This window comes from Rattus rattus, chromosome Y (assembly GCF_011064425.1).
Source record: "Rattus rattus isolate New Zealand chromosome Y, Rrattus_CSIRO_v1, whole genome shotgun sequence".
NCBI classification, from domain to species: domain Eukaryota; kingdom Metazoa; phylum Chordata; class Mammalia; order Rodentia; family Muridae; genus Rattus; species Rattus rattus.
This window is the reverse complement of record NC_046173.1, coordinates 471245-496106: the sequence shown is the minus strand read 5'-3', so window position 1 is coordinate 496106 and position 24862 is coordinate 471245. Positions and strand designations below refer to the sequence as shown.

At 38.7% G+C, this 24862-nt stretch overlaps 1 pseudogene; it reads right to left on the bottom strand.

Moving 5' to 3' along the window:
• Positions 1-406: 406 nt before the first annotated feature.
• LOC116889618 lies at positions 407-24620 on the bottom strand (annotated as a pseudogene).
• Between the last annotated feature and the right edge of the window lie 242 nt (positions 24621-24862).

The window sequence follows — 24862 nt, the reverse complement described above, 5'->3', positions numbered from 1 at the left end:
CTTCACATATAACTTCTACTGATAATGAAAGTTAAAACAACACCAAGGAACTAGTATACCTTTACATGCTTTATGGTTCTACCCATTCTCTCCATTTTGATCAATATACAACTTTTTTACAAAATAATGCAAGATATAGAAACCAATCTACTATAACTTAGAAATTTAATTAAACTTTACCTAGCATCCAAAGTCAAAATAGAAAGTCAAGTCTTAACTTCTTCCTGGTTCTTAACATATTATTTCCGTAATTCTCATATTCTCAAAATACACAAACTTCAAGTCAGTGTCTTCATTAATTCACACTGATTCAGAAGAGTCAAACCTGTCCATGCAATATCAACCTCAATGAAACCAACCTCTCTGCAACCAGCTACTCACAGTACATAGTTTTAGCTTTTCAGAACTATTCCAGGGAGGCTTTTCTTTCCTCTGCTTTTCCCTCTTGGGCCACACTCCTTTTTTTCTTGACACCTAAAGCAGGTGGCCTGGAATGCTGCCTGCCTCATAAGCCTCCTTTCTTTTTCTGTCCCTGACTTGACAATATACCCTTTTCTCTTGCTGAGGTCCTACCTGGCTATCCCCCCTTCTCTTGACTTTTGCTCTATTTCCCTACTCTGCAGCAGCCTCCGATTAGTAATCTTCCTCATCCTCTGTTATTTGGTTGGTTCGACACATCCAGTTGAGGTTTATTGCGGTTCGTGACAAGAAATAACTCCAATTGTTTCTTTTTCTGGGCTGCAAGGTCCCCAAAAGGAGCCTGAAACGTCCTCTCTTCACCTAAGCCCCAGGGTACTTTTTCCTTGGGGCCCCTAGTCCCTGAGGCTCTCAGAAACACTTCAGACGTTGGATAATTTGAATGTTTGCAGAGCAGGTCCTCCTTACTCTGGTGTCTTACAGGGTGCAAGCAGGCTGAGCTGGGCATCTGCATCTTGTACATGTGGGCCAGGTTCCACAAATGGTTCAGCTAATTATTGGCCATGTGTTCTTTCTTTGCCTGAATCCTCTTGGTGAACTGGTCTTTTATGGGGTTGGTGCTCCTAGGTACTTCGATCAGCCATGCTGAGTGTCATTCTGGGCTGACATGTAGCCACAAGGCTGTCACCACTGGCCATTCATTGGCCATAAACTCCAACTTGCATACATTTAAATGTGTAGGAAAAATATTGGCCTCTGGGATACAGTAAAACTGTGGGAATTGGATTGTATGTCACATGAATGGACCATGTGTTTATACAATTCAAGAAGAAAAATCTCCCTCAGCAAAGGTATTTAAATCTTTGGGATGGATCAAAAATATTCTACCTCTATCAAAACTTTAAACAATTCTCCGTATCTTCAGCAACTGAGTGGTAATGAAATAGTAAGAACTGTGTTCAGTTTAAAGATAGCTTTATTGCTCTGTCAGGGTTTCAATGTACTTCTAGAACTTTTGGTGCTCAGATTTCTCTTTGACACCAAGCATATTTTTCCTGCCACTATGTCCTAATATATGCTAGTTTACTTGGGTTTTCTACCAACAGAATTTTCCTCAGGGTATCATTTCAACACTCCACCACCCCTGTTATGGAGGAGAGAATGAAGCATTTGAAAAACCTGAAAATCTCCACATGATGCAAAAGGAAAGAGAGAATATTCACATATTACCCCTGAAAGAACATAAAGGACAGATATTCACATTGCATGTTTTTTGTGACTGTCTTGTGATGTATGTTAAGCCCATATTTCCTCACATCACAGTGGGCTATATCTCCATGGTATCCTAGGGTTCACAATCACTTTCCTGATTGCATCTTAAACACAGATTGTGAAGTTCAGATAGGAATGTGATGGGGGCACAGGCTATTTTGATTCCTTATAAAAAGTAAATCATAGTGTCTGGCCTGAATCACAGACTGGGAATATGAGTAGTAGTGTATGACTGTCATTTTGTGCTTTAAGAAGATTGTACATGTGTTGGATTGTAGGAATTTCTAGGGGCTGTTTTTATGACCCATTTTTGTAATTGACCTGGATGTGCTTTGGGTTCAATAGGTTATGTGAGCAGCTGGATATGCCTATTCCCTCTTACTGCCTCACAGTATATGACAGTATTGGCCACAGGGTATCATTGCTTTTTCTATAATTTTATTCACTGTACCTTGAGATAATGCCACATCATTGTATTTATTTGGTATTCTAATTATATTTGTGTGTGTGTGTGTGTGTGTGTGTGTGTGTGTATGAATCCCTTAAAATCTGGGGAATTCTATGTCCTTGATTTGGCCTTAGAATTAGCCTGTTTCTATTTCCAGGATATGATAGTGATGAGACTGATAGCCTCAGTTTTGAGTAGTAAAATATTTCACCTTGTCTCATATTTCATGCAGAATGGTATCTCCTCATCGCATTATAAATTCTTTCCTTTAAATACAGATAATATTCCTTGGGTTTTCATGCAATAGATTCTGTGATGGAGAATTCTTACCTAATAACAGAGAATAGTTTTCACAAGTTTAAGTTGGAGCCTGACTGTGGGACTGTGGCACAGGGTCCTGGAATGTGCTTAGCAGCTTTTATACTCCTTCAAGCCCCTTTTGGAGCTCCTTGAATCTGCTCCCTCCTATTGTTGCTGGCTCTGCTGTCACCATGTCCATAATAATAAGCTTAATAAGTGCCAAAAGGACACAGTACGAAGGTGCAAGTGTGTGGCATGTCCTAGCCTGGTGTAAGAGAGGATTCAGCCTAAAGTCATGTAATCCTTGAATCCTTATTTAAGGACTGAACTAAATTATTGGTAGATGTACAGATTAAACCTATGACTTTTATATAATTACTTTTTGTATTCTATTTAAGTCACAATATAAATTAAATTTATTACATATAATTATAGTATTCTAAGTAAGTCTCAAATTTTCACCTTGTGAAGAAAGGTGGCAAGAAAGTCCATCACTTAACTTAGGATGGAGGAGAAGCTCTTGTTAGGAGCAAATTTTCAAAAAAGAAAATAAAAAATTCAGGAACTGAACAATGACCATCTTCAGCTCTCTTGACTGTCAGCATCCCAGTGTAAACTTTAGTCATGCTCCACTAAAAATGTTCTTAAAGTTAGCACCTCCCTACCTGACAGTTCTAATGATGTCTCGGTGTGCTATTGGATCCATCCCCATCTCCTTTTTGCGTTTATTATTGTGCATGAGAGACATTTATGTATTCAGATTGGGTCAACTGTTAAGTTGTGGCTTTTCAACCATCAAAATACTGGTAACTCTCCTGAGATACCTACTCAGAGTGTCCCAAGTATGCTGTTGTTACAGTAACTTGCTTTTTGAGTACTTTGCTGTATACATTCCTGGAGACCAGCATACAGAAATTATACATGTAACTCATTTCTTCTGCAAGTAATTGTGGGTACCATACAATCGATGTGCTTCACATCAAGTGGGCCAATGTTAGTTATATTGTTTAAGTGTGCATTCTTAGTCAGTGTTTTTGAAAACTGAACTTGAGCAGTTCTGTTGATGTTTTCAACTTCAGCAGAATAATAGTTATTTATTACATTAAGTGTGGTGTGATGTTTAAATCTATGGTTTGCTTTTCAGATCTTAACTGACAAAGGCTGATTTTACCCCCATTTACTTCACCTCACTAGATCTTAGTAAAGAACAACAAACAAACATACAAAGAAACAAACAAAAAGCTACAGCCAATCCAGACAGGGCAGGCAGAAAAACACAAATAGCCTCACATACAACTGTTTCTCTTGGCCACTACCACTTATCTCTAAACAGAATCAATGACACCAGTTGGTTTTCTTGCCAGAATGTGAGAGTCATCTTTGTTTTTTCTGTCTTTATTAAGCACTCTAGTCAAGTCATTCCTCATAGTGTCTGTTGATGTGGCTCCATCATAGCAAACTTCTCTTTTGGAATACAGAGGTAAAGGACTCCCTTAAAAGGAATGCTAGATCCTCTTTGTTTTTTCTCCCCACTCTCAATGTTTATGTCTTGGTGCTGTGAACTCAACATAGATCTCAAATGCCCTGAACATGAAGTGCTGTGTAGTCCCAGAACGCTCAGGCACTGGCAAGCTACAGGACTGATTCACAGAGTCCCTCTTCCTAATTTCCATTCATTATCAGAGCATTGTGAAGCTGCTGCTCTTTCCACAGAGAAGTACCAGTCTAACTATGCATAAAAAAGTGATAAGATTAAATGAAAAGAGATAAATCTCTCTGAGTGTGTGTGTGTGTGTGTGTGTGTGTGTGTGTGTGTGTGTGTGTGTGTTTATGTGTGTATTCAGAAGCTTCTCCTCCTCAATGGCACGGGAGAATTAGACTTCTAGAGAAAAATTTTCTTTGCACCCCAGAAAGGATCTGACCAGATGTAGTTTATGAACATCAGAATTTAATTCTCAAACTCTGAGGTACTAGTCCTTAAATTCTTACTTCCCTTCTCAAGGTGTTACTTCCTCCTTACTAGAAAGCTCCCATTCTAGCTGAGGACTGACACAGGGGCCTTTCAATGATCTTCCACAAATTTCCAACTTCAGAGATGGACAGAAACTTCCCAAGATTGTTCAACAAAGAAGGGATCTTAGAATAGATAAGTTTTGTGCATAGTGATTAAACAAGGTACATTTTCTGATTCTTCCACCATTTTCTGATGTCTCTTTCACTGTCAATGCTTCTCTTTCAATACTGAGACCTCTTAATTTTTTTTCTCGGAGCTGGGGACCGAACCCAGGGCCTTGCACTTGTGAGGCAAGTGCTCTATCACTGAGCTAAATACCCAACCCCTAATACTGAGACCTCATAATTAAAACGTCTCTCACCTTTACTCTTCACTTTCAGATATCCCTGGTCTCCCATTCCTAAAACAAAACAAAACATTTTTTTATTTGTCTCATGAATATTTGTATAAGGAGCACAGTAAACTGTTCATTTGCAAATAGTGTGTATGTAGGTGTGTCACTGAAGTCCATCAGTATTCACATTGGCAGGATCCTTTTCTTCCAGGCTTTCAGAGGGATATAGGCTCCTTTATGAACCTTGGCTGGAGCTGAAGCCTGGGCCTTAGTTGGAGCTGTGGCCTCTGCCTTGTTCTGAACCTTTGGCTTTTTTGGCAGACCCTATGATACTTGGCCACCTAGCTTCGAATCCTCTTCCCAAATTTCAAGTGAGCAATAAAAGTCAGATAGCAACGGTTCTGGATGGGTCATTTTGGCACCTTGGGCTTGATGGCCTCAGGCTTCATCAGATCCTTGATGGCCTCTCCTCATGCACTCACTATCTTTGCTTTGTTGGGCTTCCTGTCAATGTATATGTTCCTCAGAATTTTGGGATGAGCTGCCCTAAGAGATTCATATCTTAGTGACTGGTGTTTCTTGATGCCATTTCTGTGCTGTTTGATGGACTGGCTACATGTAGTGTGGTTCTTGGACTTGGCTTTGTCTGTACAGTAAGTTGAGGCTCCCACAACACCTAGGATAGGAAAGGAAGTAGCAAAACTGAGGTTTTTCCTAGACTGCACTGTTGCTCTGACACAAGTGGATCTGTGAATCTGTAATTATTTAAGTGGGCATGTGAGGAGTAACAAAAACAAACAAGCAGCCAAAACTTGTACCTTTAAATACTTCAAAAGGAAAGGTCTGTGTAAAAACCCTCTCTGGCAGTCAAGTTCCCTACAAATGATTAATTGTAGCTACTATTTTGCAATATCTCTTTCTGTTATAGCCGTCTCCTTTTCTATTAACTTTTTATATCATGACCTCCTCGTGTTTCACCTTTATGCTTCTTATTTGTTAAAAAAGTTCGCAAGAGAAGAACATCTGAGCTTAGTGCTTTGCTTAGATGGCATGTACTCTGCCTTATAGAAACAGAAAATTGGACATTAAACTGCCTGAGGATCCAGCTATCCCTCTCTTGCGCATATACCCAAAAGATGCCCCAACATATAAAAAAGACACGTGCTCCACTATGTTCATCGCAGCCTTATTTATAATAGCCAGAAGCTGGAAAGAACCCAGATGCCCTTCAACAGAGGAATGGATACAGAAAATGTGGTATATCTACACAATGGAATATTACTCAGCTATCAAAAACAACGAGTTTATGAAATTTGTAGGCAAATGGTTGGAACTGGAAAATATCATCCTGAGTGAGCTAACCCAATCACAGAAAGACATACATGATATGCACTCATTGATAAGTGGCTATTAGCCCAAATGCCTGAATTACCCTAGATGTCTAGAACAAATGAAACTCAAGACGGAGGATCAAAATGTGAATGCTTCACTCCTTCTTTAAAAGGGGAACAAGAATACCCTTGGCAGGGAAGAGAGAGGCAAAGATTAAAACAGAGACTGAAGGGACACCCATTCAGAGCCTGCCCCACATGTGGCCCTTATATATACAGCCACCCAATTAGACAAGATGGATGAAGCAAAGAAGTGCAGAAGTGTAGATCGCTCCTGAGAGACACAGCCAGAATACAGCAAATACAGAGGCGAATGTCAGCAGCAAACCTCTGAACTGAGAATAGGACCCGTTGAAGGAATCAGAGAAAGAACTGGAAGAGCTTGAAGGGCTCGAGACCCTATATGTACAACAATGACAAGCCACCAGAGCTTCAGGGACTAAGCCACTACCTAAAAGACTATACATGGACTGACCCTGGACTCTGACCTCATAGGTAGCAATGAATATCCTAGTAAGAGCACCAGTGGAAGGGAAGCCCTGGGTCCTGCTAATACTGAACCCCCAGTGAACTAGACTGTTGGGGGGAGGGCGGCAATGGGGGGAGGGTGGGGAGGGGAACACCCATAAGGAAGGGGAGGGGGGAGGGGGATGTTTGCCCGGAAACCGGGAAAGGGAATAACACTCGAAATGTATATAAGAAATATTCAAGGTAATAAAAAAAAAATTAAAAAAAAAAAAAGAAATAGCTTCTACCACTACACTCCTTTAATTTTGCCTCCTGCATGTCAGGTTGGCTTCTGAACTGAAAGCTCTTCATTTCTTCATTTCTCAAAGCCATCTTACTTGGTAATGAAAATGATCTTTTTGTTTTTTTTTTTTCTTTTTTTTGGATCTGGGGACCGAACCCAGGGCCTTGCACTTGCTAGGAAAGCACTCTACCACTGAACTAAATCCCCCCTGAAATGATCTTTCAAATCTTTCAGTTCTTTTTTTCATTTGTAGTCTGAAACTTTCCCCCCCTAAGTGATGTATTTGATGACATGTGCATATGATTTAAAAGACTGTGATTATGAATGCTGCCTCCAAAATTTAGTCTATTGTCTTTTCATTCTTCCCCTTATTAAATTCCTATGATGACTAATTATGCTTGCTTTTATGATTTCTTATGCTAATTCTTACTAGTCTCCCACCTCCCTTTTTGGAGAGAAACAAAACCTCCTCTTATTATCTGTCTATATGTATTTCTTTGACAACTGTGGGTTCCTAAATTACATTAAGTATATTATTTGTGCAACTTCAATACTTTATCATGAAACCATCTTTTTGATAGTTACCTTTAATTGAATTCTAAGATCTCATAGAATTTTGCAGTGGGGATAGACACTCTTTATGATGATGGTTCAATTTCATCAGGGCCCTGACCCTGCATGTAAAAGTCCATAGGTTATATGGTGCAAAGAGATGTATTTATCTGTTTTGATTCCATATTTTTGAAAAGAGTGTCCTAAATGAGTCAGATACCTTGCTCTTCTATTGGTCCTAGAGACTGAACTCTGGTCTCAGGCATATGTAAAAAATACTCACTGATGAAGGCCTTTCATGACAACATCTACCTGAGGTACAGAAAAATTAAAAGGATAAAGGAGAAGTAGACATATTTAGCTTGGTTCTTTCGAGCAACTCCCTTCTTGGTTGTCTGGAATCTAACAGGTCAGCTCACAGGGCAACAGCAAGCAGCACCTTGATCCACTCCACAGATACACCATGAGTCCAATAAAGTTGGGATCGCAAACATGAACAGAGTGGTAGAACTACCTACCATATACAGCCAGGTCTCTGCCTTGGCTTGTGTCAGCAGGAGGGACCAGGAAGAATGTCAGAATTTCTCTGCTGTGTCACTCTCAGGGAAGTGAAGAGCAGGGAAGATGCAAGACTTATACATGTTGCACATCTACCTCTATACGCAAGCCAAACTCAGTCTCTGCCACTGTCAGTCGAATCCCTTTTATACTTTCTCCAAACATCACATGCCTTCCACTTGTCCTTCCTCTGCACCTGTCTTGCCTATCATGTTTGTCTTTATGTTTGACGTCATTCTAACAAGTGACCTGATTTCACAGAAGTGGTAGAAAACTGCATCATACCACAAGAAATTTGTGGGAGCATTTCTTTCAATGTAGTCCCAACATATGCAGTTCAATTACACAATGTGGGTCAGAACAATACATTTGTATTGTTAATAAAGAATCCTTCATCAAGTATGCTTTTGCTTACTTACATTAACATAATATCCTTTCACCTGTGTCTGTTTCATGTACACATTCTTTTATGTGTTTGCCCCATCAAAACATTATCTAACAGTTTTTTCAAAGAACTATTATATTTTGAATTCCTACTTTTATTTTATTTCAGTCAGAAAGCAGAAACTCTGCCACCCAATATAAACTTGAAGAAGGACTAATTGAACAATTGAATGTAATCAATTGTCAATCAAAAAAAGAAAGTGGAAGTGAAATAATGGAAGGAGTTAGTGTATATGTATATATTTATGTATACATGTGTATGCACATACATATGAATTTATGTATGTATGTATCTGTTTGTGGTTTGGTTTCCTTGGGAAAAAATTCATGTTAAGAAGAAAAACGAAGAGAGTTTACTTTGTATATCCTGGTGAAAATATGGTGGCAGAAGCTTAAAACTGTGCAACATGCTGAATTTACAGTCAAGAAGGAGAAAGAAATGAATATTGTCACTCTTCTGGCCTTATGTTCCTCTCGTTTTAGGTTCAGTTTATGTGCCTACTTTATGCCAACAATCTTTGTGAGCTTTCTGTTTTTCAATTAGACTTCTCTGGAAATCCTAAAGATAGGTACAAGTTGATCATGATCATGGTGATCATTAATATTAATAGTCATAGTTTATAAAGAAACAAGGGAGACTACCTTTTCAACTATGTTGAATACACATTATGTCTTACACATTTTCCTAATAGCAACATATTGCTATGTATACTTAATGTTTTTTTTTATTGTTTTATTCTTTGAGAGAGTTCTGGAACTTGCTCTAGAAACCAGGCTGGCCTCAAATTCTGAGTTACACCAGCATCTGGCTCCTAGGGCTCAGATTAAATACATTGACCAATATTGCCAAGTGAAGTAATTCTTTTTAAAAATATTGTATTTTAAGATTTAATTGTATGTATGTCTTTCTCAGAGTGGGTGTGTATATATGATTTCAAGTGCTTGTAGAAAACATAGTCTTCTGTAATTGAACTTATCTGGAGCATGCAGATATTCGTACTGGAAATTGAATGTCATTCCTCCATAAAAACAGAAATCCTTAAGCACTGAGATATCTCGCCTGTCCTGAGTCTTCTTTAAAAGAGAACATTTAAATACAGAAGGGAAAACCAATTGCAGATAATAGAAGTGACCAGAAGTTTAGAAGCTGAAAATCAGGAGTGAGTCTATAATATGATTGTTAGTGGCAGATTCTCTTAAGGACTGGACATGGGAAGGAAACACCAGGAAAATCCCAGGGTTACTCTCCAATTTCCAAGGAAGAAATCAGATAAAGGTGTAAGCACACAGGCAGACATGTCTCCTGAGTTGCAGGGAGGAGGATGGAACACCCAAAAACAAGTATGATGTAGAGATGGGAGAGAAATAGAAGTGGAGAAGTTCATATGCTGTGAATAGAGGCCAAACTGGAAAAGTGAGGTACTGATTCCAAACATATCAATATGAGACCAAAATGTGTACAAAAAATACCCATTGAGTTGGTTTTGTTCTGTCCAACTACTCTTGGGATTGGGACCTGACCTGGAGTGCTTAATATAATCACCTGAGTTTACTTTTTAGATTTTTGTTTTCTATTATTGCAATCAAGAATTTTTCCTGCTTCTCTACAGGGCCTATCCAATTAGCTACCTCATATTGTCAGGTGCTTTTGCAGAGAGACTCTGGCAGAGCATGACTAATACAGAGTCAGATGCTCTCAAACAACCATTGAACTGAAAATGGGGTTCCGATTGGAGGAGTTGGAGAAAGGACTGAAGAAGCTGAAGTGGATTGGAACCCTGTGAAAACAGCAATACCAACCACCAGAGCTTCCAGGGACTAAACCACCATCCAAAGAGTACACATGGACAGACCCATGGCTCCAGCTCCATATGTAGCAGAGGATAGCCTTATTGAGCAACAGTGGGATAAAAAGTCATTGGTCGTGACAAGGCTGGACTCCCCAGTGAAGGGAATGTGAGAGTTGGGAGGTGGGAATGAATGGGTGGTTTGGTGGGGGAACACCATCAAAGAAAAGTGTGGGGATAGAATGGGGATTATGGGGAGGAAACTAGGAAAGGGTATAACATTTGAAATGTAACTAAGTAAAAATAAATCCAGTAAATTAAAAAGACAGAAAAAATCATTCTTAACTGACCTTGCACATTCCATACAAATATCTTTACAGAGCGGAAAGAGGTGAAGTATGAGGACAAAGTGTCCCTATTATACTTAGTTAGGAATACCTGGCTGTTGACAGGTAATTGTGTTCTGGAACGTAGAAGGAAATCCAACAGCACCCACATTCCACCTCAAACAAAATGTTGAACATCACTACTTACATGTGGAGTTTCCAACCACTGAAAATGCCATAATTTTATCTGCTTTGGGCTAGGATTTGTTGGACTATGTGTTTGAGCATTCTAATAATAAAGACCATCCTAATACAATGCAGTGTCAGGTAAGATCTCACAGATGGCTCTTTGCCAATCAGAAATATACCACCAAGGCACTGTCACCCCAAATATCAGATGAAGGAGATGCACCCATGCCCCAGCATAAACCCTGAACCTTATCCAGTGTTCCTCACTGTGAGGAGCTGTCCAAGGAGCTGTCCTCACATAATCCATTACAAGATGGCACTGGCATCCGGCAGAACGCACCTAGTAAAAAGGGCAATACGCAAGCGCCTGGTAACTTCCCTACACAAAGGGACACGTACGCTTTGGTACGTCATCTGGCATAATTGGCAGCGACCAGTTAGAGTGTGATCGTCCTAGGAGAGCATAGTTTCCTATATAAGGGACGGTTATTCCTCACTCGGCATCTCCGCATTGTAAGCTTATGCTCTCCCTCTCAAGACACATTAAAGCTTTTCTGCAGTAGGATCCTGTGTGTGCCGCGTCGTTCCTGCTGGAGAGATGTAGCGCAGGACACCTCACCATATAAAGGAAAGGCGCAGCACGTGTTCTAGTGCAGCACATTGGAGCCATTATGGAAGGCAGATGCTTGTACCAAATTGAGACAGCAAAGGATGTGGACATTTGCAGCTCGGAAACGTGCTGACTCCTTACTTTCTGCTGCCTCCCTCCTGACCTGGAAAGCACAACGGGCAGTGGTGGCATCTGGGATGGTGTTTCACTCCCAGGCCCACCCCATGAAAGGGGAGATGGAGGAAGAAAAAGAAACCATAGAAACCTTACTGAAATAAAACTTCATAGACCCAACACAGAGCTTCAAACAAAGCATCCCATTTGGCCAGTTAACAAATTGAATGGCAAATGGAGATTTACAGTACAGTATAGAAACATAAATAACCTTACAGGCCAAATGAAAGGACTATTACCAGATGTAGAAGACATTTTCCTAAGAATAAGACAAAAGGCAAACTAATTGGCTAATCACTGTAAATTTAACAGACTTATTGTTTGGAATTCCTTTACACCTTAATTCTAGGAAATAACTATATTTTCATAGGAATAGCAAATAACCAGGGTCCCACAGGATATAAGAACAATCCAGTCACAGTACATAATATAATTTGATTGGAATTAGACTCATTTCAAAGATCACAGGAAGTCACTATCAATTTATATGTAGATGATTTCTTCCTTATAAATATCAAATGAGAGATAGAAAACAGTATCTGATTTAATAGCACACTTCACAAACAAAAGATGGACCATCAATAAGGATAAGGTGAATGAATCAGCAGAGGAAATAAAATTCCACGAGGTACACTGGTCCATTAAAGGAGTATCCAATCACTTGAAGTAATTAATAAAGTAAAATTAAAACTTACCAAGTTTGCAAAATAAATCAGAAACACAACATCTCATAGGCCTTTTGATATTTTTTTAAAATAAATACCTTATTTACAATTGTTGCACCAGATACTATATAACATAGTTAAAAAGCATCTGACTTCAGCTCAGGACTGCTCCAGGAAGAGATAGTAAAGACCAAAATACAATATACAGATCAATACAGTAATTTAATCTATCTTAATATAGATGATACAGTAATGTTTCTGTATCCCATTCCTTCTTGATCTTGTCCTTTTATTATTTTTATTACATACTGATTTGTCCCTCTGACTTCCCCAATAATCATGTATGCATGCTGGCTCATAGTTCTCAACAGAGACTAGGAACAGGTGTTATAAGACCCCAAGACAACACAAATGTCAGCTTCATCCAGGAAAACTCTCCATTAATGTCGCGCGCCCAACGTCTTGCCAGTAAGAATGACTCGCGGCAACAGGATTCTTCTGCGAACAAGCCTTTACTGTACAGGTCTCTTGAACAGGGACAGGGGACCACGAGTGGCAAAGTCACTCGCCTTATATACACAACAGTATGCTAATAATCTCTCAGGGATTGGTGGGGCACAGGTCACCCCACTATCACCCCACTACTTGTCCTCCAGGGATTGGCGGAGAATGAATCACCTCACTAGCACGGTACCGCCCCTCATTAGCATATTCACGGCCAACTGACACCAGGTGCAAACCCTGCGCATGCACAGTACCGTTGTTCTCCACTGGAGGGCGCCCGACACACTAACATAAATTTAATTGTGATAATAGAGGAAGGAAACAGAATATCGGCACAGCACGAGGAAGTAAAAGCTATGTTAAGGCACGTCTCTGCAGTAGCTAATTTTCTGCCTGAAGACAGATAATGTTTTCAGAAAGATATAATGAAGTAAGAAGAATGTGTGTCCCCCTCCTCACAGGATAGTAGGTAAAGGGTGCATAATAAGGAATAGATGAGCTATCATAAGTTGCACTAGGAAGAAAAATATGATTGGAACATATTAATGATCATGGAGAAACAATCAATCCAGGTCAAGGTGCCCTGGGATATAACACCATATAGCACTTGGAGAGGGCCAGCATAAAAGCCTTGATATTTGCCTCCATAAGAAGCCTGGAGCTAGGAAATGAGGAAAGTAAATATTGGAGAAGCAGTAGTTTATGAGACCACAGAGCAGCAAAAAGAACTGTGACTGAAGGAAACTTTGCTCACTGATCTATTTAATTTTCTGGTTGTATAGGGAGACTGTGAGGATGTGTGAATTATCATTTTTTTATTTATGCAAGGTAAGATTTATTAAGATAAAAAAAGACATGCCAGCAAGGCACAGTGCTCAGTAGTCACAAGCCTCCCACAGAAACTCCTGTCTTCACATGTGATTCCTTTCTAGGTATGAAACAATGAGTATAGTAAATGAAGTTATATGTATCACTTGACCTCATCACACATGTTACAATTTCACAATGATGAGTGTTTCAGAGGACTACACGATTTTGTATCTCTGAGAAAAATGTCCTTGAAATGCAATCTATGAATTTGGGAATCACCTTTTTTTTGTGCTGGATGTAGGCTATTCATTTTGGCCAACTGCTCTTTTCTTTTGTGGCAGTTTGTCTGTCCTTTATTGCTTTTGTGTTGCGTACTTGCTCTTCTCACTTTCATACACCAACTTCCTGGATTTTCACACATAAGAATGATTTTGTTCCCAATGACAGATACTCTTAATACTTACAGTGCTCTTGTGCTCTCCTCGGACCAGAGTCTAAACCACACTAGGAGAGGGTTGGACTTGATGGGGAATGGCCACTCCTTATTAACAATGCAGCTCTTCTTGTTATATGCAGTAAACTGCACTTGGAAATCTAAAGGACACAGGCACACACACACACACACACACACACACACACACACACACACACATATCCTTGGAGGTAGTAGGAGTGATATCACCACATCTGCTATGAGCAAAGAGATGTGATTCCCTTGGATATAATAAACTGTGATGAAGGTACAGGTCTAAGCCCCAAGACTCCAATGAAGTTTCATATTGCAGTGGTGGTCAACTGAGTACTGAATTGTACAGGTTATATTTGTTATTAATAGTTAACTGTTACTGAGGTGAGGGGAAGTCATTTCTGTTAAGTGAGCTATCCCTTGTGAAGTGGCTTACTCTCTCAAAAGTGAAACCCAATCCACTCTGAGGACAAAAGTCATAATTAAACTCAGTGTGTTATGATCAAAACCAGGGGAATAAAAGGATATGAGAGAAGGAGCAATGATAAGGCATAGGAGAAGTAGAGGAGGAGGAGGAAGAGAAGGAAGAGAAGGAAGAAGAGGAGGAGGAAGAGGAAGAGGGTGGAGTAGAATGTGGAGGTGGTTTAGGTGAAGTGAGAGAGAGATGATGGGAAGGAATCTTACTCAAGGATATTAAACCCATATACTGTCAAATAGATTTTAAAGAGTTTAAATGGGGCAGAAGAAGGGGCTCAAGGGTAAAAAGCACTGATTTTCCTTATAGAGTTCCTGATTTTCATTCCTGGAATGTACATGGTGGTTTGCAGGTATCTGTAATAGGAATCAGAGATCTTTTCTGGTGTGTTTTAGGCAGTGACAGTGTACCCACATACATGAAACAAACAAAGTTTTTTTTTTAAGGTTTAAATGACTTCATTCACCGAGTGCAATAAAATAACTGTGTGTGTGTGTGTGTGTGTGTGTGTGTGTGTGTGTGAAATTAAGAAATGATATTTCACAAGTACATACAAGAAGACAAGTAGTAATGGAGGTGAGCTCTGTAATCACTCTCCACATATAGGGCAGGATTTTTCAAGAAATAGAATTAAAAGGATTAAATTATAAAAGACACCATTGGGGCTGAAGTCCTGGTCAAAGTCTGATGAGTGCTTAGCATACAAAATGCCCCTGGGTGACAATGAAATTATTGAAAAAGCATTTGCCAGACAGGAGAAGCAAATAAGAGAGAGCAAAGAGGTTTGGTAATCCCAAAAGGTGAGTAAGAACCTGGAATTTAAGTCTTAGGGAAGTCCCATGCACAATGTTTCTTAACACAGGCGAAAGCATGTGTTTTCTGCTGCCTGTCGTTCTGAGGAAAGCTTGTTATTTCTGAGAGATAGACTTAAATCAGAGGCAAAGAGATGTCCCCAGGACTCTTTGAGACCCTGAGACTATCAATGTTAGGACTTCTAGAGTGAGTAGTTGATTGGCAGGGGCCAAGGCACAGAGGTCTGTCACAGAGACCAGTACAGTAACTGTTTGACCAGAAACAACATGTTTCATGCTAGAAATGACAGGACATTTTCTCTACAGGACTTCTTGGAAGTACTGCCAGTTTTAGAGGCCAGAGGGTCTTGCCTGCACTTCTTATGCAGTGAAATGTAAGCAGGCTGATGACCTACAAAGGAATTTGACAGCATTATTCTGATATGTTTTTACTTTCCAAAAGATGTGTACTGGATTTGTCTCTCAGTGGTATTTGATTAAACTTGCCAAAATCATTAGGAAATGTGTATGAAGTATGAGTACTAGGATTAAAGGCTTACATACCCAGCCCTATCATCTGGAACAAAGGGAGCAGCTAGAGGCTATGAACAAGTGGTGTGAACAAGTGGCTGAGTGAATGTGTAGGCCAAGATGATGTACTGTGCGAGTGTGCTACAGTGAGCAATGTCATTCCAGCTAGAGATGAGATTCGGCCTTTGTGGAATGTGAGCTTGCCTTGCTGGACTAAACCTACTGAAAAACTTTGGTTTTGTTTTGTTCTGATTGATCATTGACTTCGGATGGTTTGCCTTCCTCTCTGTGCATGGTTCCCAGGATGCCCTGGCCAATCAGAATAGTGCCAAAATCAAAGAACTTTTGATAAAGGGCTGGGACTATGTAGCAGCCCATCTGGATTGATTGCCTTCCTTTCCAAGACTTGGAAAATCATAGCAGTGTTAGATGGCTCTTCCTCCTGCTCAAAGATATTACCCTAAGTAATGCCCAGATTGTTTTCCCTCTTCCACTGCAAAATCAGTAAAATCACATAAAATATACATGAAGTTACTGGTTATGTATTTGAATAAGGCAAATTCTCCCTTAATATATATATATATATTAATATATATATATATATATATATATATATATATATATATATACTAATTCTGCTACAACAACATATATCTCCAATTCTGTGGCTTGCCCAGTGACCAAACACAAATCATTCTCTTGAACTCAACTAAATCATAAAAGAACATACCACACAATAACCTTTGACTCAATTGATAAGAAATAATTTGGTCATCTAAACATACAAAATCCTACACTCATTCACACCTTAAGAATAATCATAACAACCTGTAAATACACAGAGAGAAATCTTAACACTTCCGGCTACGTTCTCTCAGTTCTTCCCTCCTCTTGCTCCCATCTCTTCCTTCCTATAAACCTTTTCTCCCAACATTCCTTAATTCATTTCCAGTGATAGGCATTGTTCTATCCTATACCTGCCTTCACCTGTATAATAACGTCACCTACAGTCAGAAGTTACATTCTTTTTTTTTTTCCAAGGTTACATTCTTGTTGTTCTTGTGGGGGACTTTTTATAAAAATAATAAAAGTCCTATTTTCTACACTATATTCTGATCAGTTTCCCATCCCATATCTCCTGCTATAGCTTCATCATCCAACCTGTGATTAGGTTTTTATTATATATCCATTTGAGACTCTATTGGAGAGAAACAATATTTGCTTCTACTGTGGTTTTCAATTTGGAAGTGACCTTTTGCTAGGAATTTCAGAATTATTTCTTTTTCCTGAATAGATGTTTATTTTGACCTATTGCATTACCTTGGATTTGTAAAAAAAATTAATGTAACAAATACACATGTACAAAATGGGGCTTTGGGCTAATTTTGAAGAAAGTACTTTGAAAAATTAACTTAGTTAAGCAAACTTGAAACAAATCTACACAAAGGTGTCATTAGAGTTAATTAGAATTGCTTGTGTATATTCAAAATTTTTCTTTGTGTTCTTTTTCTCTTTTCTGGAAAAATTAAGCTGGTCAAGTTTGTCTTCATCATTCATACCAGTACTTCTCATGTAAGAGATTTTTCTTCTTATTTACAGAAAGAAGAGCTCTAATTGATGGTTGTTTAAATTTAAGAAATATCTTTTCTTTGTTACTTTCTATCCTCCTTTCTTCTTCTTTGGGTTGATCTAAAAAATGAAAAGTTTTATAACATAAGCATAAGTAACCTCTATCTCATACTATTGTAAAGTAGGAAGGATTTCCCAACCAAAAAGTAGAATAATCAATAAAAATGAACACCAGTTCCTCTACCTATAGATGGCACAGGGAAATAATAGTAATGTGATACTGTGTTGCTGTGAAAATTTAGAGTGACCCTCCTATAAATTTGACAGTCTATAGAGGACTGGAGGTTTTTCCAGGAATTCATACACTTAAATCATAACATTCCACAATCTTCTAATCTTATTTATTGTATGCTTGCCTCTTAGTCCTGGTACAAACACAAATTTATCTCCATTTGAGTCCTTTTTCTGTCTCCTAGACACTGGATCTCAAGTTTCTAAGTCAATTAAAGGGCATGGAAATCCAAATTAGACACACTGCTCTTTCAAATCTCATCCTTCACAATGAAAGAGGACACTGATTAGGAGAAATTGAAGAAGTATATGAAACAGAAACACCTGCTGCTAGGAAGAAGAAATAAACTGGTGACTTAGAAGCTGAAGAGTAAATATCAATCTATCTGTCACTTTGATAGGCTTCTCAGATCTTACCCCCATCCAATCAAACACAGAATTCAGAACCCATGGAGATTTATTATATTCTCAAACAGCTGTGATAATAGAGAAGGAATGAACAGTCCATCATTTTTATCCACAAGGACTCCTTCAACAGTTCTATTTACGTATCTAAATAGGCTTATTATACTAATTCTCAACCCTACTGGGTGAGAAAGCCTTTAGTATCGAGTGGCCCTCTCATGGGGTTCAAACATCAGATGTCTTGCCATTAGATATTTACCATAAAACTCATAACAGTAGCAAAAATTAAAGTTATGAAATAGCAATGAAAACAATTTTGTGGTTGTGGTCACCACAGCATGAGGAACTGTATTAAAGATTCACAGCATTAGGATGGTTGAAAACCACTGCCTTAATGCAAAGGTGTCAGTTTCAATTGTAATACAAGAGCAAGCATTGGGGCTGGGGCAGTTCAAAGATTTTGCCCATGGGCATGGCTCTCAGTGCTTTGCCAGGCAGACAGACAGATATCAAATCATGACTCCAGATCTCTCCTGGAATTCCACTCTAAGGGCAAATTTGGGGCCACCTAAAAGATCTCACTTTTGACAGTAAACATGGACACTGTTGAGGCCACAGCAGAGCATGGTAATATAACTTTTGCATAGCATTCTGAAGCACAAAAGTCAATCCTTAGAACCTTAGACAAAAGGAAAGTAAAGGAGTAGAAAAGAATAAAATCACTGCATGAACTGAGAGACAAAGCAATGTGAGCCAACCAGCTGAACAGTATCCAACTTAGTACAGAGTCTACAATATTGTTCTGCTCTGATCTCTTTCATTTGTGCAGTCACAAGTATGAGCTCAAAATTATCCAAGAATACATACAAAAACTAATTTACAATGAAATATCATACCACATCCTATTATAAAATTCCATTACTCTCCACACCATATGTTCCCTGTGCCTCTCTCCATTCTAGTTTCATTCTAGTTTGTCATTCAGTAGTAGCCATTCTGTATGCATTCAAAAAACATTCATATGTGTGCTCTATGGGCAGTCTTTAGAAGCTCTCATTTGCAAGCGTTAGTTTTTAAATCTACTCAGAATATTCTCTTTCAGTCTTGAAAGTTAAGTTGCATTCAGAAAGTCTTCCTGTTATTAAATAATGGAGAAATGAGGGACATGATCCTCATTAACCATTTGCTCATCAGGTACAGATGGAGAATTAGACATAAATGATTGAGGAGGAAAAGAATGCATCTTCTGAATGCCTTGCCATGAGAATGACAGAATGGCTCAGTGGATAGAGGTGCTTACTGCCATGCTTAATGACCTGAGTTCCAACCGGATAACCCAAATATTAGAAGGAGAGAACCAACTCCCACGGATATATTTCTGAAATGTAATGGTAAACACCACACACACACACACACACACACACACACACACACACACACAGACACACACACAGTGAGAGAGGGAGAGAGAGAGAAAGAGAGAGAGAAAGAGAGAAAGAGAAAGAGAGAAAGAGAGAGAAGAAGATATTACTTAATATCTAGAACCATTATCATATTTTATAATTTTAAGTATCTTCATTTCTTCCCTCACCAATATTTATTTGCAAATAAGCTCTATTATCCTCTATATTTCTTGGCTAAAAAATATTTCAAGTTAGGACTCCAGGTTTCTTAATGAAAAAAGAAAGAAAAATTATACGACTGATTCTTAAAAGAATAAAATGATACCTTTAAAATTTGTATAGAATTCCTTATTTGAAAAAAATATGTATACATACATACACACAGATATATATATGTATATATATATATGTATATATGAATGATATATATATGTGTATATATAAGAATGACATATTTATATGTATATATATGTATATATATATGTGTATATATATACATATATATAGGTTTTAGTAACATATGTCTACAATCCCAGTGCTTGATATTCTGAAGTGCGACTACCTTGAATATTAATGTCAGCTTGAGCTCCACAGAGTGTTCAAGATTGATCTGGGTTACGTAGCAAGACACTGTGTCAAAACAAAACAAAAACAGAACATGACAACAAAAGAATTTTCAACTGTTCAAGTAAAAAAATTTACTTAAAATTTCAAAAATCAGGCTAGAGGATACTATAGTAGTAGTAGTACTTACCCATCTTGTGCAAGGTCCTGAGTTCATATCCCAGTATCATCATAAGAATAGTTGATGATGATGTTTATGATGATGGTATCGATATTAATAAATGAAATTATGAAAATCAAGAAGAATATAAGGACAAAAATTAAAATAAAAAAAATTCAGAACTTCAATTAACAGATGTGACAATTTTGGCCCAGTAAAAATTTTTGGTATATCTCAAATATTAACACACAGATAGTAATCATGGTTGTTGCCACAGATATAGAATGTTCTGGAATCATAAACATATACAATTGTCCATATACTGCTCTTATCTCTTAGCATTTTATTGTTGGTAATTTCTATACACATTCATTGTCATTCTACAATCCTTATTAGTGACAAAATATCCAAGATGCTACAAAAGCAGTTATGAAATCATATAACACCATGTAGTTGAGGCTCCTGAAAGGAAAAACAGACCTTTGGATTTTTATTGCATGTGTGAAATAATATCAGGCTCTGGTTCTGAACTATCCTGGAGCCTGGACTGAAAGATCCACTGCCGTAAATCCTGCAACTCTATTACCTGATGTCCAAAACATCCTCATCACTGATTGTATGAGGAAACCAACTTGGCTGAAATAATCTGTCTAGAATTATTGGATAACCTACATCCTATGAACATATCTGGTGCACTGCACCACATGAATGGTAACACCTTCATAAACATGGAACAAGTTACAAAGTGGCTTCAGCACTTACTAAAAAAGATGATACAGACCCAAGTCTTAGAGTCAGAATACATGGTGAAAATGAAGACATCTTTGTATGTGAGAAAAGTCACTATCCTTTTGTTACTGCACAAGTGCATGGTATGATTTAAAGGGAAAGAGGTGTCTTCACAGGTTCCAGAACGACATTAAAATCGAAGAGTAATTCTCAGCTCTCCTAGTGAATATTTGTTTTCCTCCCTGAGTTCCCTGGTTTCAAGGCTTAGTATATTAACATATTATCTACATATAGGCTAGAGGTTAACAGGGCACTTACTCGTCTTTCCCATGCTTGCCCAAGATACAGAAGGATGTATTGACATTCTGCTGACATATTGTGATCCACTATTGCTGAGGCTCCATGGTACAACCATGGAAAAATTGAGAATATACAAAGAACAGAAGGAGAGCTTGAACCCAAATGTTGGTAGTGGACACCACCGGAAAGATCACTCTTCCAGAAAATATTGGCAGGGCTCTGGTAACTAACCTTCACCAGATTCCCTGTCTGGGATCCACAATACTGAGTTGCTCACACTTAAATTTGTTGTAACTAGACTTTGTTGGCTGACACTGTATATCTAAATAATGTGTAAGTTTTGTAGTAATATAAATCTAGAACAGTGATATTATACATCTATTAGAACTGGGCATATATGAGGGTCTGAGACAATGGTCACGACTTGGAACCTGATTTCCCTGCTATTTGTTGGATTGGGGAGATTAAGTGTACATGGTTGTTTATAATGAAGCCTATTCTAGGTAGGAAGAGTTTTTTTTTTCCCCACCAAAATGAATATGTTCAAGAAATAGTGCCAAATTCCCCCAGGCACTGTTCCAAACATTTTACCACTCAGTCAAGATTGTTTCAGATAGTAGCTGAACATCAATAATCAAACTGGTTAATTAATGAAAATGATAAAATTATAGATGGGAAATTCATTGTGCATGGGGAATTAGAGTCCCATTTACGTACAAATGATGAAAAAGTCATTACAGTTTACAGTACAAAACTCTCATCATTTTCCATGAAATGGTGCATAATCCTCCTACTTACCCTGGGCCTATTGTAACACATATATGGTGGGATTCATTTATATAATTTTACGTTTAAATACCTCCTTCACTGTTTCTCAGGCTTACAGTTAAACAGTGTGCCAAAATCTCTAACCAATTGTTTTTCATTATCCAGGCCCTGTAGTTCTGCATATAGGAGAACTCCACTGAACTATCTAATAGATCCATTGGAATTCTGACTTTCCTACATTCCACAAGTTTTCATTTTGAGCCTTGTCATTGTGATACTATCTGATCCACTGTGTAGCCAAAGGTAATGACAATAATTTGGAAAGAACTAAATACATGATTTTTTTTCCAGTCTTACACCTGTTTGGTTAGGCAGCATTTTATCATGGGTTTTGCAGACCCTTGGTAAGAAGGCAGAAGCTCCCAATGACAGTGTATAAGGGATTCTGTCATGAACTTTGAACCCATGAAAATTGAGCTTTCATTAGATCTGAGGTTTTTTTCATTCCCTATCTATCCTTGTTAGTCTTAGTGTCAACCCCCCAAAAAATTGGGCCTAGACCTTGGAATTCAAAAATTAGCTATCAGAGAAGTAATAGTTGATTAGACCACAAGCAGAAAGCCACAGTACCTGTTGAACTTTGTTCACTGATATCTACACTAATTTTCTGGTTGTATGGATGATTGTGAGGAGGTAGAGCTTCAATTTTCTTTATGTATGAAAAGATAAGTTTATTAAGATAAAAAAGGACAGGTAATCAGGGAAAAACATCCAGGAAAGAAATAAGTGTGGAATCTGTTGTGGGTGGGTCCTCATTTATAACCAAAGCACTTGGCCTGAGTGAGTTCCAGGAAGCCTTAATTGCCTCAACAGCAAACCCCGGACCAGCATTTAATAAAAACTAAAACCCAAGCCAATTAAACAAAAGTCATTAGCTACAGACAAAGAGACAACCATTTTCTTAAATAACAAGGTTAATTACCATTATTTACTGTGGTGCAAATTATTGGACAAATGCACCACCAAAAGTAACACCAAGAAGGACTATTTCATAATTACAGCCAATTCCAAAAGAATTTTTGAGTTTTCCTAGTACAAGCGGTATTTTTAATATCCTTTCTAACTTTTTCTGACAGAACACTCCATATTGGTACCAAGTTCACTGGCTACATACAAATTCTACTGAAAGTAAAACTTAAAAGCAACAGGAGGTACCTGTGTATTTTTAACTCTCTGCAATCTCCACCCATTTTTCTTGCTTTGAAAAATATACAAGCTTTCATAAAAAAATAATGAAAAAGTGTTGAAACCAATCTACTATGGATTAGAAATTTGATCAACCTTTACCTAGCATCCGAATTCAAAATAAAAAGCAGGCCTTACCTTGTTCCTGGTTCTTAACATATTATTTCTTGTAATACTTATTTTATTAAAATACACCAGCTTCCAGTCAATGTCACCATTAATTCATAGTCCAGCACTGATTGAGACCAGGCACGACTGTCCCTTTAATGTCAAGCTCATTGTGGTCAGTCTCCATCTCCTAAACCAGGCTACAGTATGCACAGTTGTAGCTTTTCAGAACAGGTTCAGAGGGCAGAGCAGTACTCTCTCCTCTACCCTCCTTGGTGCCACACTCCTTTCTTTTGGTGACCCAAAACAGGTGGACTGGAATGCTTCTTGCCTAAAATTCTTTTCTGGCCCCCTTTCTCCTGCCTTTCTTTCTCATTTTCCTTCTCTTGGTAGCCTCCTCTTGGTCCTCTTCGCTCATCTGCTCCTTGGTGGCCATGTTAACCTACATCTGCGGCTTCTTGTTCTTCATTACTTGGAGTAGCTCCAATTGGTTCGACTTCTTGGCTATGAAGTTCCCAAATAGGTGCTGAACCTTCCTCTTCTTGCCAGAGCCCTGGAATGCTTCCTTCTTGGAGAGGCACATCAGGAAACATTCCAGCAAAGAATTGGAGACCTCAGCCACTTGCATGCTGTGGCCCTGCTCCTCTTTACTCTGGTTTCTTGTAGGATTCTTGTAGGTTTCTCAGGCCCACTGAGCTGGATTCCTGTACCTTGTTCTCAAAGGGCAGGTTCTGCAGAAGGTTCAGTTCCTTCTCAGCCATGCATTCCTTCTTGGCCTGATTCCTTTTGCAAACTGGTCTCCCATGGGAATAGAGCTCTCAGGAACCTTGTCATCCCAGGTGTGCTTGTAGCCATGAATGCATGACCACTGGTCATTCACCTTGTCCCACAGGAAGTTGGTCCTCTTTTTGGGATAGTTGCCATTAAGGCATGTTACTGCTGCCAGCGGGTGAGTGGCCTTGGTCAGTGCAGCAGTTTTTCAGTGGGCAAGCCTGTGGTGGTCTCCTGAAAGTGTGCTACTACTGCCTTTTCCATTCTCCGTTGGCAGCTGCCATAGTTTGTTTATGAGATGCTGCGTGTTTTTCTAAGCTCAGCTTCTGGCCAGGATGCTGCCTGGTGGAGTACCATCAGGGTTTTGCTCTCTGAAGCCAGCAGTTTGCCCAGTTCGAACTGCAGCTTTATCTCTTTGTACATCAGGATACACTACAGCTTCTCTGCTTCCTCCTCCTTGGCTTTGGCCTGCAGCTCCTTCATACTCTGCCATTCCATGGCACTTGCTTCATGCTTTATCCTCTCACATTTGAGGACTTTAAATTTTAAGAATGGACAGTAAGTTAATAAATTGATGTTTTTCATATATCTGATTACCTATGTTGCCAGGAAGATGAAGTTTTCATTGTACAAAACTGGGTTGTAAGAGATTTCATGAAAACACATGGGTGAACATATTCAAACCATGCCCACTCTCAAGATTTACTCAATGAAGCAATATACTCCAACTTGCATACATT